The 14174-nt window shown below is 35.5% G+C and overlaps 1 long non-coding RNA gene across 1 annotated transcript in view; it reads left to right on the top strand.

Annotated features, from left to right (window-relative positions):
- LOC115286520 overlaps window positions 1-14174 on the top strand; it is a 74667-nt gene that overhangs the window by 26682 nt on the left and 33811 nt on the right. Inside the window, exon 3 of the long non-coding RNA XR_003906106.1 lies at window positions 4335-4449. This is a non-coding gene — a long non-coding RNA (uncharacterized LOC115286520). The remainder of the gene's footprint in view (window positions 1-4334; window positions 4450-14174) is intronic.

A 14174-nucleotide genomic window follows, 5' to 3' on the forward strand; every position in this document is an offset into this window, starting at 1 on the left:
AATGTATTGAAGGGGACCAAAATATGTTTCTTTGGCATAAGGACTATTTTCAGCTGAAGGCAATTGAGGAGCAGCAGATAAAGGAAAACTCTAAGAAAGAGGGCATGAGTTTCCCTTTTCTAAAAGAAATGAACATTTATGAAGGAAATTTCTATTTCTATCTCAGACCGGGTAGGAGGAGATCTCTTAACAACTCTTCATTGGAGGAGCTGCCCATTTAAATCTGCTTAAGAAAACTTACTACACAACCCTCATTTACCATCATTTTCTAGTCTCTTTTCCATAATTTACCTCCCCCTTTCCCAGAAGTCCCAAATCCCTTTCCTTGTCTAGCCTAAGATGATATGTATATCCTATAAATTCTATTTCCTTGAATCATATTTCTTTGTGAATTCCCATATGTATGCATTTGCTTAAAATGATTTTTTGTTTGTTGTTATTGTTTTTCCTCTTGTTATGTTATCTTCTTTTCAGTTTTTCATTTCTGGCAGGCCCTCACCATTGAACATGGAAAGGTAGTTTGTTTATTTTTTTCTCCCTGATAGTATCTTAACATTTCTAAAACGTAACTTTTTCATTAGAATATGATTTTAATCTACTTCATAGGGCATGTGTAAAAATTAAAATTGTAATGCATCTAAAATATTTGTCATAATATCTAATAAATCAAAACTCAATGTGAAATATCTATCTATCTATCTATCTATCTATCTATCATCATCATCATCATCAGAGTACTGTAGTGGGAATAGTTTGCTCTCTGTTTAATCCAAAAATCAGATTGACTCATTCACTAGTTTTACTATTTTAGCTATCTAAAGAATTATAACACCAAGTGTTAAAAAGACATTGGACTTTACATTTTCCTTAAACATTAGACTTTGTTAAGCTAAAAAATGATTTATCATAGGTAGAATGTTAATTTAAAAATTCATCTTACTTACAGTTTATGAAAATAAACAAAGGAGAGGCACTTGGATGGCTCAGTCAGTGAAGCATGTGACTCTTGATCTTGGAGTTGTAGGTTTGAGCCCCACATTGAATACAGAAATTACCTAAAAATAAAATCTTTATAAAAAGAAGAAAAAAATGACAGAATTATGGAGCATTTTCTCAGAGTGAGCTAATATTTCCAGTTCATCAATTGATCATTCCATTTTCTTTGGATTCTCCTTGATGTAGAGCATAAATGCTTCCAGAATCTTATGGAGGAAGAGGGGCAGGGGACAATTCTGTGAGAATATAGAGAGTTCTTAAAAGGGTGGAGGAAGGGCATTTATGAAGATATAAATGACTTTTTTGAAATTTAAATGGGCCCTTGAGGAAATAAGATCTATAATAGTTTTGTGACAATGTTTGTTTGGGAATAATGCTGGCTTCTTTTCTCTAAGAAGAGAATTCTTAGGGATAGGATTTATGAAAATTGAGCTCCTTGGAGAAGTTTTGTAGGCAGATAAAGGATTTCAGGAATTCAAATGTCTTTGGCTTAAAATAATTCTTATGCCAAAGTGGCATATTTTGGAATATCATATCCCTAGTCCCATTCAGATTTCATAGTAGATTAATAATAAATTGACATATTTGTGACATGAATGGACCTTGAGGGCATCATGCTATGTGAAATAAGTTTGAGAAAAACAAATACTCTATGATCTCACTTTTATGTGAAATCTTAAAAAACAAACAAACAAACAAACAAACAAACAAACAAAAAGCCCTCAGAGATACAGAGAATAAATTGGTGGTTGCCAGAGGCATGAAGGTGTTCAAAATAAATGGAAGGGGTCAAAAAACACAAACTTTTAGTCATAAAATAAATAAATAAACATGCCATATAATGTATATCATGGTGACCATAGTTAATAAAAGTGTATTGCAGAGTTGAACGTTGTTGAGAGAGTAAACTTTAGAAGTCCTCATCACAAGGAAAAAAAATTCAACTCTGTATGGTGACATGTTACCTGGACTTATTGTAGTGACCATTCTGCCATTCTGCAATATACACAAATATTGAATCATTATGTTGTACACCTGATACTAATATAATATGTTAGTTATGCCTCAATATAATAATAAATTGATATAATATTAATAACAAATTAATGTTAACAAATATTTGTTGATGACAATTAATCTTTGAATAGTCTGATAGACATGGCTAAGGACCCCATGGCTTTATAGTTCTAGGAACACTAAAGAACTGTTACTTTAACTCCATCACATTCTTTCCTCTCTTGAGGAAAAATAACACATTAAATTGATATATACAGCTGTAAATCACGTTCTGTATCCTTGACCTGGATTTCAAGTAGTCTGTTTTGCAGGTGGATAGCAGGTGCTCCTATCCGTGTAGATGTGTATATACATGCTGTTTGCCTTTACATTTATTGCTGAATTTGGTGCCAAAAGAACGTTGTTCAATTTTAGTCCATGCTTTCAGTTTACTCCTGTACATTACACTTGACAAAGTAGGGTTTGTTTGAAAACCAAATGTGTGAGCTTTCAAAACCTTTTTTATCTGGCAATATGGTATAGATAATCAAACCCCATGTGGCCATCAGTAAGTATATTGCCTACAGAATATATTTGCAAGAGGGCTTTGTTTGTAACTACTTTTAGTCTGAAATCTAGTATCATATCTTGTCAAACACTTGATTCTGTAAAAACCTAAAGGATACCAAATGGTCCATTAATTTTCTGTGAAGTTCTTAAAAACATTCTTTAAAAATTTTTTTTAAACATTTACTTATTTTGAGGACAGAGCATGAACAGGGGAGGGACAGAGAGAGGGAGACACAGAATCTAAAGCAGGTTCCAGGCTCTGACCTGTCGGCACAGAGCCCAACATGGGGCCCAAACCCACGAACTGTGAGATCATGACCTGAGCCAAAATCGGCCGCTTAACCAACGGAGCCACCCAGGTGACCCCCAAAATATTCGTCACTAGGGTCATCTTTGTGAATTAACTGGGCATGCAAACCTCAGTGGGACCTGGACAGAATTATAGTATACCATAGTAGAGGAAGAATTATTATTTTCTGAGTCATTATGTACAATGAGCAAAACCCATGGAATGATAGTATACAGGCCCTCTGATCTAGTTTGTTGGAATTTATATTTACCCAGATGCAAAATGGTCATTATTATAAATGAAGAGAAGGGGCAGTCTGCTCTGTTCAATAAGTTCATGTAATTTTAATCATTTGCTAAATCTGCCTAGAGGACAAAGGCTACATCTGGCAGCATATTATTTTGAATAGAAAAAATACTTTAAAATGTTTTTAATAATGATGATAAGAATTATAATGCAATGAAAACACATTTCAAGGGTGCCTGGCTGGCTCAGTTGATAGAGTATGTCTTGATCTCAGGGTCATGAGTTCAAGCCCCATGTTTGGTGTAGAGCCTACTAGAAAGGAAAGGAGGAAGGAAGGAAGGAAGGAAGGAAGGAAGGAAGGAAGGAAGGAGGAGGAGAAGGTAGGAGGGAGAGAGTGAGGAGAAAGAGAGAGAGAAAGGAAGAAAGAAACAAAGAAAAAGAAAGAATGGGAAAGAAAGAAAGACAGAAAGAAAGACAGAAAGACAGACAGACAGAAAGAAAGAAAAAGAAAAAAGAAAGAAAGAAAGAAAAGAAAGAAAGAAAAATTAAAAAGGAAAAAGAAAGAAAGGAGGGAAGATGGAAGGAAAGGAGGAAGGAATATTTCAAGAAAACATGCATGAAAAATTTGCTTGGTCGACAGATCACATGGATAGCTTTCCTCTATGTCAGAAAACACCATGACCAGATGGGGCAGAAATGTTTCTATAGCTTTCCGTTCTCACGAAACTATGCATATGGCTATTCCTACTGCCTCCCACCCAATTAAAAATAAAAGGAAAGAGTGAGCACAGAGGTTTTTATTTCTGTGACTGATTCTGTAAATACCATGTAAATAAAAGAAAGATTTATGTTAAGTACAGTTTCCTCTAGCATAAATTTCACCTTGGTTGGTTTCCAAGTTTTCTTATCCATGGGCTCCCCAAGCACCTTTGGCTTGCTTGTCTTCGTGCAGTTACTTGTCTTTTTTCTTTTTAATTCATCATTAATGTTTTGTTGTTGTTTTGTTTGTTTGTTTGAGAAACACACACACACAGAGTGCAAGTAGGGGAAGAGCATAGAGAGAGGGAGACACAGAATCCTAAGCAGGCTCCAGGCTCTGAGGTGTCAGCACAGAGCCTGATGCAGGATTCAGACCCACGTACTGTAAGATCATGATCTGAGCCCAGGTTGGACACCTAACTTACTGAGCCACCCAGGCACCCCTGCAGTTAGTTGTCTTTCTGATGCTCTCTTTCAGAACCCCCCCCCCACCTCCCCGGCTGAAGTGAAGTTAGCTTCTCCACCCATGTCAGCCATAAGACTTAGAAAGAACTGAAGATTTGCCTCCTGTTCAAGAATGAAACTTTACATAGGTAAGGGCTGAAAGGGCCAGCCGATAAAGATATTCTAAGTTAATCTAACTTTATATATGCCTGATTGCTTCTAAGACAAAGTGATATATATGAACAGTGCTTGAATCAAGATTTTCTTTGGCTGTCTTTGACATGACATTTTTCTCCATGATTGAACCATATTCTCATCAAGGATTTTTACCTCGGGTCAAGTTTACCAGGGAAAGTTTCTAACCAGGTACATCAATGCTTGGCTCATAATTTTAGTAAGCATTAAGGAATGAGAATATATTAAAACAGGATGATGTGAAACAATGATTATCAGTGGGTTGTCCTCATTACACCTCTACCAGAATACTTTGAGATCCTTGGGATGAGGCTCAGAAATATACTTTTTATAAAGTATTAGTGACTTTGCCTGATAATCTCTATGATCAACCTGGATAAAGAGCCTAATGGGCTTTAGAAAAATATAGACCTCAATTAAATCCTGGTTTCGTCACTTGCTTCTTGTAGAATCTTGGAAGTCATGTAACTTAACTGATTTTTGCAATTTGTCATTTGTAAGATAAGAATACTTCCAAAATTTCAAGATTGATTAAGAGAATAAAAGGAGACATATATGAAATGGCCAACTATTTGCTTAAAATATTGTGTAAACTCAGAGCTTGACTCGAAATAAAATGGACTTGTATATACCCCTTTCAGGACTCTGGAATGGGCCCTAGAACTACCCTCACACAGTCAATGAGCTTGCAAACTTGGCAATATTAAGATACTTTTATTCCAGTCAGTTAGGTCCACTGCTTCTTCAGCTGTAACCTCAACAGTGCTGCCCTCCCCCCTGTATGTATTGGTGTGACGTGGCTGGAGGCATTTTTAAGACTCAACTAAGGGATGTTGAACTGAGAATACAAAAGTAGGCTTGGCTTCCAGGAATATGACTCCCTTCCACTGTGAAGACCTCTACCTCACCCAGCACCAAGATCCAAAAGTGCTGGGCTGAGTCATTTTGCAATACGATTATGTTTAACAATGTTAGACATCACTGAGAATATGTGAGATGTGGAAATGAAATGAGATGAAATGGAATCATACTATATGGACAAATTTTCTTTCATCAAATGCATAAAACTGCAAAGAATATGGTTCTTAAAGATGTCAACTAAAAGCATAAGTTTTGTCAGGAACATAGACACATGTCATTTTAAATGCACAACACATTTTTAGTTTGGGTAGGAAATCACACACAGTAGAACTTACCACAGTTCAGGAATTTATGAGCCAGAATCTCTAGTAGTATGATAGTCACAAATTATAGTTGATGCATCCCAACTATCAATAATTGTAGTGATAATAATAATAATAAAATTCAATCAAGCACTCTAGAAGAAGACTTAACTACATTTATATTCTCTCGAGAAAAAAAGGCATTGTAAGATAATTGTCCTGTCAAAAGGCAACTAAGGATTTATAGTAAAAAATGCAGAAAAAAATGAATTTTAGAAGAATATTAGACACAAATAATAAAAATTATTATTCTCTAGATTTTATGATACAGTCAGTAAATCACAGTTCTTTTTAAATTCACTTTTTTATTATATTTCATTTTTAACTCTAAATAACACTCATGCTTATATTTAATTTTTATATATAATTTCTGGGCATTTTTTAATTTTAAATGGGCCCTATACGTATTTAAGATTCACATCCCAGAAAATATGTATCAATTTCTCTACGTATGCAATGTGCATAGTAATGGAGACTATATTTATTATTAATAAGCACCATACACAAAATTTAGAAACTAATTCAGAATAGTGATTTATATCATCCAATATGAACATCTAGCTAAGCTATCCAAATACATGATAAGAATCAAAGTATTCTGTATTTTATTTCAGTTAGAAAATTAATAGGGAGTGATGATTTTTAAGGTAGAATTGGGTGACACTTAACCTGTTTTTGATGTTATAACTACAGGGTCATAGCAGAGATGACACAATAATAACTCACTTCAGATTCACTAGTTACAGGTCAGTGATTCACACACACAAGTGGATGCAGACAATAAAACATATTACTGGGAGGGGGTAGGACTAAATAACAGGGGTACCTGGAAGGTTGAAAACAATTCTTATCTCCCATCTTAACATTTCCAAACATTATTACGATTATATATACACATAAAACCCAGGATTTACACATAGTTTTGTTGGGGGTGGGCAGTATTTATTATTTATTTATTTGCCATTGATTTCTTTTTAAGTATCTTTCACATTGTTCTAAATGGCTAAACAAAAATTAGAAATATTCTATTTTTTTCACAAGTGCGCTTTGAGGTGATTGGATCTTGTGGGAAAAATGCAACTAGGAGTACAGTTAGAAGCCAAGGAAATGTTATTGAAAGCTGCCATCAAAAAGCAAAATTGCCTTAGAGATATAATTCAGATCATTGCAAAGCCATTAGAAACAATTATCTGAGACTCACTGTGACTCTTCTGAGGAGTTAATTTTGAGGAAGGCACTGAATCAGGAAGTAAGTGGCATGGGTAACAACATGTAATAGGAAGTGAAAGTATGAACTGCTAACTGTCTACTATTAACTGAATTCTAAGACAATAATGCAAATTGTATGTTATTAAAAGTGAATAAGAGTGAGTACAGTTAAAACTACTTATTCCTCATTTATGGTTTTCATTCATTTCTAAAGGATGGTATTTGCACAGATAAGGCTCTTAAGACTAACATTACTTTGACTCTAATTATTACTTGAGCTGAATTTTAAAACTGTCTGAACATTTGAGCCATTAAAAAAAAGATGCACTTTAATTTTACTTGATTGTAGTATAGCTTTTTCTGAATATTTAGTGGTGGTAATAGTTTTTTTGCCATTTGTAAGGAGTTGTAATAGCTTTCTAGAAGATATAAATAGAAGAAAGTTTGAAACCACATGCACTAGTTTTCCTAAATCTCAGAATGTGTTGACAAAGTTTTAAAGTTTCTAAATGTAGAGGGTGTCTGAGGTGGCTCCGTTGCTTAAGTGTCTAACTCTTAATACTGGCTCAGGTCTTGATCTCAGAGATGGAGCCTTGCGTTGGGCCCCATGCTGAGCATGGAGCTTCCCTCTCCCTCTGCCCCTCCCCTACTCATGCTCTCTCCAAATAAATTAATAAATATTTAAAATAAATCAAGTTTCTAGATATAAATATTTTATGTGCAATAGAAACATTGGAACCCTACAGGGAAAGATTAATTGTACCCTATATACTTTTTTCCTATGCCTAAAATGAGAGAGTAAAAATAACACATTGGAGAAATCTAAATATATTCAGATGAGTATGTTAATGGACAGCAGGCATTTCAATTATAAATAATTAGATTTCTAATTGCATTAAAATTCTAGTGATTATTATGGTGAAAAAAACCATAATTATCATGCCATCCATCAGTAGGATTGGGCCTCTATCCCTGTTGTTTAATCGTATTAAAGCTGAGTTTTGTTTACCCGTCTCATTAGGATTTACAGAAAGCCAATAATATGCAAAATTTTGTCCTTAGAAACTATGAGGAAGATGTGAAATACAATGTACAGTTACATGCCACAAAGTTTTCTGTTTGTTTGAAAATATGAAGGAATCAATATAAGTTTTACACAAACAATTAGGAAATAACACAGAAGTGAGAAGTAGGTGTGAGATAAAAAGAATAGTCAGGATTACTAAATTGCAGGGAAAACTTCTGAAACTGAAAACTTGCCTTTTACCATGGAGTTTATGTACAGGAGACTTCCCTCATAGAATCAGGGCTTCAACAACAACAACAAAAACCTTCAATAAATAAGGAAATTAGGAAGGATTCTTCAGCAGCCCTCAATCTTAAGTATGCACACATCTTTCACTGTGAAGCGAGCATCCATCTGTTTTATCTGGGGAATTCTATGACTGTTGTTTGCTCTTCTCTTGCTCAAACAATAGGAATGTCTTCAGAAATCCTAGGCCTTTTTATGATTAGCTTCTTTTAAAGATGGTGGTAAGTGTTTAGATTTTAATAGTTGTCCCCAACAACCTCAGACACTCTCTCTTTAGTTGCAGTGCCACTCTTTAGAAAGTTTTTGGCTTTCCTGAGGCTCAGCCAGAATTAACTGGTACCACTGTGCCTATGTAGTTATTGCACGTGAAACATGGGGAGTCTTTTCCATTTAGCCCTTGAGAAAAATGAAAGCATTGCTAGGACTTTTATTCTCTCTTAACTGAAGATTAATTAATAATATTCCAAGCACAATACCCAAATGACATTTGGTTATAAGAATTAGGAAAAGCTTAGACATATGTACATCTATTTGTATTATATTATGTAGTTCATGCACACATATTTATAAAAATGGAATCATCCCATACATAGGTTTGTAAACTACTTTTCCACTCAATGATATATCTTTATGAATCTCTACTTCATTATTTTTAAAAGCATCATACATTCTATTGTTTAAAAAACCAGTATTTACTATCCACCCTGCCTTTTAGATGCATGTATATTTTATTCAACAAGCATGTACTATATGGTTGACTTTATTCTAATTATTAACATATTTGGTCATCATCAAAATTATATGATATAGGGTTAACATATTTGGTCATCATCAAAATTATATGATATAGGGTCTCTAATTTTGGTCATGAGTTTTCAAGTAGTGTCTTTAGACTTGTGTCTTTATACAATCTTCAGGAAAGATTCTGAGGCGTGGAATTTCTGAATCAAATAGATAGGAATTGTAACACTGATAGATACTGCTGAAAGCCCTTTGAAAACTATCAGATCAGTTAATTCTATGAGAATCAGATGAAAGTGTACATTTCCCCCACGTTTGCCAAAATGTGCATTCTTTCTCTTTGAGTTTACTGAAAACTTGGCACATATTGGCTAGGTCCTTCTGAATAGCGAACAAGCTCTGTGAGACACCATGAACATAGAGGAGAAGTTAACGACTGCTAAATATCACAATATGATAACAAGAATAACAAAATTGGAGCTTTTTCTGCACAAATAGAAGGTCTGGATCCTTAACACAATTGTAATCTATAACTCCCATTTTTTAGGGCCCCTTCTTAGCACAAGGACAAATTATCCCATTGAGGAGAATTTAGAATATAAGTTAGTCACTTATTTTTTAAGCATTAATGTCTTACTGATGTCCTTCATCTTGAATTGCACCTCAATTTCAGGAGTTGGTGTCCTAATTTGTCTTTTTCCTTGCAGTTCCTCTAAGAGTCCTAGTATTAGTAATCTGTCCCTATAAATTGAGGACCATACCTTGGACATGTCGGCCTTCCCAGAACCTCTTCAGAAACCCATATCTAAGAAATGAGTCCTACTAAACCCCTCCCTGATGACTAGCATCCAAGCTTCCTTAAACTGCCTGCTGCCAATCTCTCATTGTCGTATCTTATCCTGCCAGCCAGCTACTTGAACCCCTGACTCAGAACTTTTATCTGCATTTACAGTTGTATGTTGTCCACTATGATGTCTTCCTTGCTGCCTATCTTACAGCTCATCTGCTTATTTGTCTGTAATCCATCAATGGTATGCGGCTCACAGAACACCTGCCCCACCTTGTGTGGATTTTCTCTAGCTGGTGCCTAGGCTGTTTGACTCACTGTGTGACTGACAGGCAAAAACTACTTAAAATATCATTACAAAATAAAGTGCTGGATTGTATTCTGTGTGCTTTAAGTTTAGTGCTGTATTTGGAGGATCCATCCTATGGCAGAGTCAAATATCTGGAATAGCATCTGCAGGTAAAGAGTAAACAGCTGGTGTAAAATCATACCCCAAACTCAGACACATTAAAAAAATATGAACTTTATTTATCTTCTTTTAATGTTTACTTATTTTGGAGAAGGAGACTCAAACACACACACACACACACACACACACACAGAGAAAGAGAGAGAGAGAGAGAGAGAGAGAGAGAGAGAGAGAGAGAGAGAGAGAGAACAGGGGAAGGGCAGAGAGAGAGAGAGAGAGAGAGAGAGAGAGAGAGAGAGAGAGAAGGAGACACAGAATTTAAAGCCGGCTCCAGGCTCTGAGCTATCAGCACAGAGCCTAATGCGGGGCTCAAGCCCACGAACTGTGAAATCATGACCTAGGCTGAAGTCAGACACTTAACCAACTGAGCCACCCAGGCGCCCCTTTATTGGTCTTCTAATACCGTTCCCCAGACGAGTAAGCGGGGATAATGTGGAATGTCATCAGCTCCATGCTGACCTGATGATAGCAGCATTTTTCAGCGAATCCCCTGATTGATGAGCTACACTGGGGACATGTGACTTGATGTAACTTCTCATGTGCTACATCAGAGGATGTGTCCTCTGCATTAAAGTGATCCTTACCTTTCTCAAACTTGTGTCTTACATCTAAATGTGTCCTGTGCAATGGGATAGCATGGAAGATAGATACATTAAGATTTGAGATGCCTCTGTCAACTGATGTTTGTCTAAATATTATTTACTGCATTATGTTCTTCAGATCTAAATGAACAGATGGGGACCTATTAGGTCCTGGGGATTCACATTCACATTGCTGTGTAATCATTCCCACCCCCTATTTCCAAAACAATTGATCATCACAAACTGAAACTCTGTATTCATGAACTATGACTCCTCACTTCTCCCTCCTATTGGTCCCTTGGTAACCACCATTCTACTTTCTATCTCTATGAATTTGTCTACTCTCAGTATCTCATATAAGTGGAAGCATATAATATTTATCCTTTTGTGTCAGGTACATTTCACTTAGGATATTTTTTTAAGATTCATCCATGTTGTAGCATGTATCAGTATTTTATTCCTTTGTATGCCTCTATACATAGATATGTACATTTTATTTACCCATTAATCCGTTGATGGGCATTTGGATTGTTTCCACATTTTGGCTATTATGAATAATGCTCCTATGAAAATTGCTTTACAAATATCTATTCAAGTCCCTGCTTTCAATTCTTTTTTGTATATACCCGGAACGAGAATTGCGAGGTCATAAGGTAATTGCAGGTTTGATTTTTTTTTTTTTTGAGGAAATGTTGTAATGTTTTCCACAGCAGCTGTGCCATTTTATGTTTCAACTAGTGATGCATATGGGTGAAATCTCTACACATCCTCACCAACACTCGGTATTTTCTTTCCTGCTTTCTTTCTTTCCTCCTTTCTTTCTTGCTTTCTCTTTCTCTTATGCCATCGTAATGGGTGTGAACAAAGATCTCACCGTGATTTTTATTTGCACACTCCTAATGATTAGTAATTAGTAATATGGAATTTTCATGTGCTTATTAACACTTTGTGTGTTTTCTTTGGATAACACGTGTCCTTTGCAAATTTATTTTCAACTAAGTTGTTTGGTTTTTTTGTTGATGACTTGTAGGAGTACTTTAAATTTTAGATATTAATTTCTTATCAGACATATGATTTGCCAATATCCTCCCTTATTTTATGGATTTCCTTTTTACTCTCTTGAATGTGTTGATTATGTTCCAAAGTTTTTTTTATTTTGATGAAGTCGAATTTTTCTTTTGTTGCCTGTGCTCTTTGTACAATATTCAAGAAATCCATTGCCAAATCCACTGTCATGAAATGTGTCTCCTGTGTTTTCTACTAAGCATTTTAGCTCTGATTTTGATGTCTTTGATCTATTTTGAGTTAATTTTGCTATCCTGTATAGGTAATGCTTCCAATTTAAGTCTTTTGCATGAGGATATCCATATTTTTCAACACCACTTGTTGAAAACAATGTCTTTTTTTGCCCTGAATAATCTTGGCACCCTTACCAAAAGTCATTTGATCATGTATACAAGGATTTATTTCTGAACTCTCTGTTCTATTCTGTTGGTTTATGTAGCTGTTTTTATGCCAATATCACATTATTCTGACTACTATAACATTAATAGTAAGTTTTGAAAAGGAAGTGTGGGTCCTTATAATTTGTTATTGTTCAAAATTGTTTTATCTATTCAGTCTCTTGAAATTGCATATGGATCTTAACTTAGATTTTTATATTTCTGTAAAGACTAACATGGGGATTTTGTTTTGTTTTTAAAATTTTTTAATGTTTATTCATTTTTGAGACAGAGGGTGACAGAGCATGTGTGGGGAGGGGACAGAGAGAGAGGGAGACACAGAATCCGAAGCAGGCTTCAGGCTCTGGGCCAACACCACAGAGCCTGATGCGGGGCTCAAACTCACAGACTACAAGATCGTGACCTAAGCTGAAGTCGGACACTTAACTGACTGAGCCTCTCAGGCGCCCCTTGATAGGGTTGTATTCAATTTGTAGGTTGATTTTGGGTAGTAATTTCATCTTAATATTGTCATGCAATCTATAAACACAGATTGTCCTGCCTGACTTTGATATTAGGGTAATCCTGACCTCTTAGAATAAGCTAGAAAGTTTTCCTTTCTTTTCAATTATTTGGAAGGTTTAAAGAGAATTGGGTCTAATTCTTCTTTAAATGTTTGGTATAATTTACCACTGAAGCCATCTGGTCCAATGTTTTTTGTTGGAAAGTTTTTAATTACTGATTCAACTTCGTTACTAGTTATAATATATTCTAATTACGTATTTCTTTATGATTTAGTCTTAATAGGTTTTGTGTTTCTAGAAAACTGGGTGTATCATCTAGGTCCAAGTCTTCATTGGCTTAGAACTGTTCATAGTCCTCTTTTATAATCCATTTTGCTTTTGATAAATTAATAATCATGTCCTCACTTTTATTTCTGATTTTAGTTATTGGAGAATTCTTTTATTTTTTTCTTATCAGTCTAAGGAATCTTGCTAATTTTGTTGATCTTTCTGAAGAATCAACTTTTACTTTTATTGAATTCCCTATTGTTTTTATATTGTCTGTCTATATGCTAGCCTTTATTTCCTTTCTTCTGCTAGCCTTGGGTTTAGTTTGTGCTTCTCTTTCTAGTTCCTTAAAGTATAAAGTTAGTTTGTTGATTTGAGATCTTTCCCTTTTTTTTTTAATTTTTTTATTATTTAATTTTGAGAGAGAGATTGACAGAGTAGGAGTTGGGAAAGAGTAGAGAGAGAAAGACACAGAATCAGAAGCAGGCTTCAGGCTCTAAGCTGTCAGCACAAGGCCCGACATGGGGCTCGGACCCACAAACTGCCATGAAATTTCTCCTTATTGGAGGTGTATTTTTGTGTGTGTGTGTGTGGATTGGGTATTTGCTTGGCTATTTGTTCATGGTCCTATAATTAGTTCTACAAATTTCTGGTGGTTTTTCACATTTTCATGTGGTTTGAAGGCCTGGAGGTTCCTGAACATCTGTTTTGCTGACATCACTCCAAGATATTATTTTTATTTTTTTTTATTTTTTATTTTTTTCCATAATATTTTACTGTCAAATTGTTTTCCATACAACACCCAGTGCTCTTCCCCTTAAGTGCCCTCTACCATCACCACCACCTCTTTTCCCCCCTCCCCCTTTCCCTTCAACCCTCAGTTCATTCTCAGCATTCAATAGTCTCTCAAGTTTTGCATCCCTCCCTCTCCCCAACTCTCTCTCCCTCCTCCACTCCCCCTGGTTCTCCATTAGGTCTCTCTTGTTTTCCTGCTAGACCTATGAGTGCAAACATATGGTTTCTGTCCTTCTCTGCCTGGCTTACTTCACTCAGCATGACACCCTCAAGGTCCATCCACTTTCCTACAAAGGGCCATATGTCATTCCCTCTCATTGCCATGTAGT

This window comes from Suricata suricatta, chromosome 3 (genome assembly GCF_006229205.1).
Source record: "Suricata suricatta isolate VVHF042 chromosome 3, meerkat_22Aug2017_6uvM2_HiC, whole genome shotgun sequence".
Classification (NCBI taxonomy): domain Eukaryota; kingdom Metazoa; phylum Chordata; class Mammalia; order Carnivora; family Herpestidae; genus Suricata; species Suricata suricatta.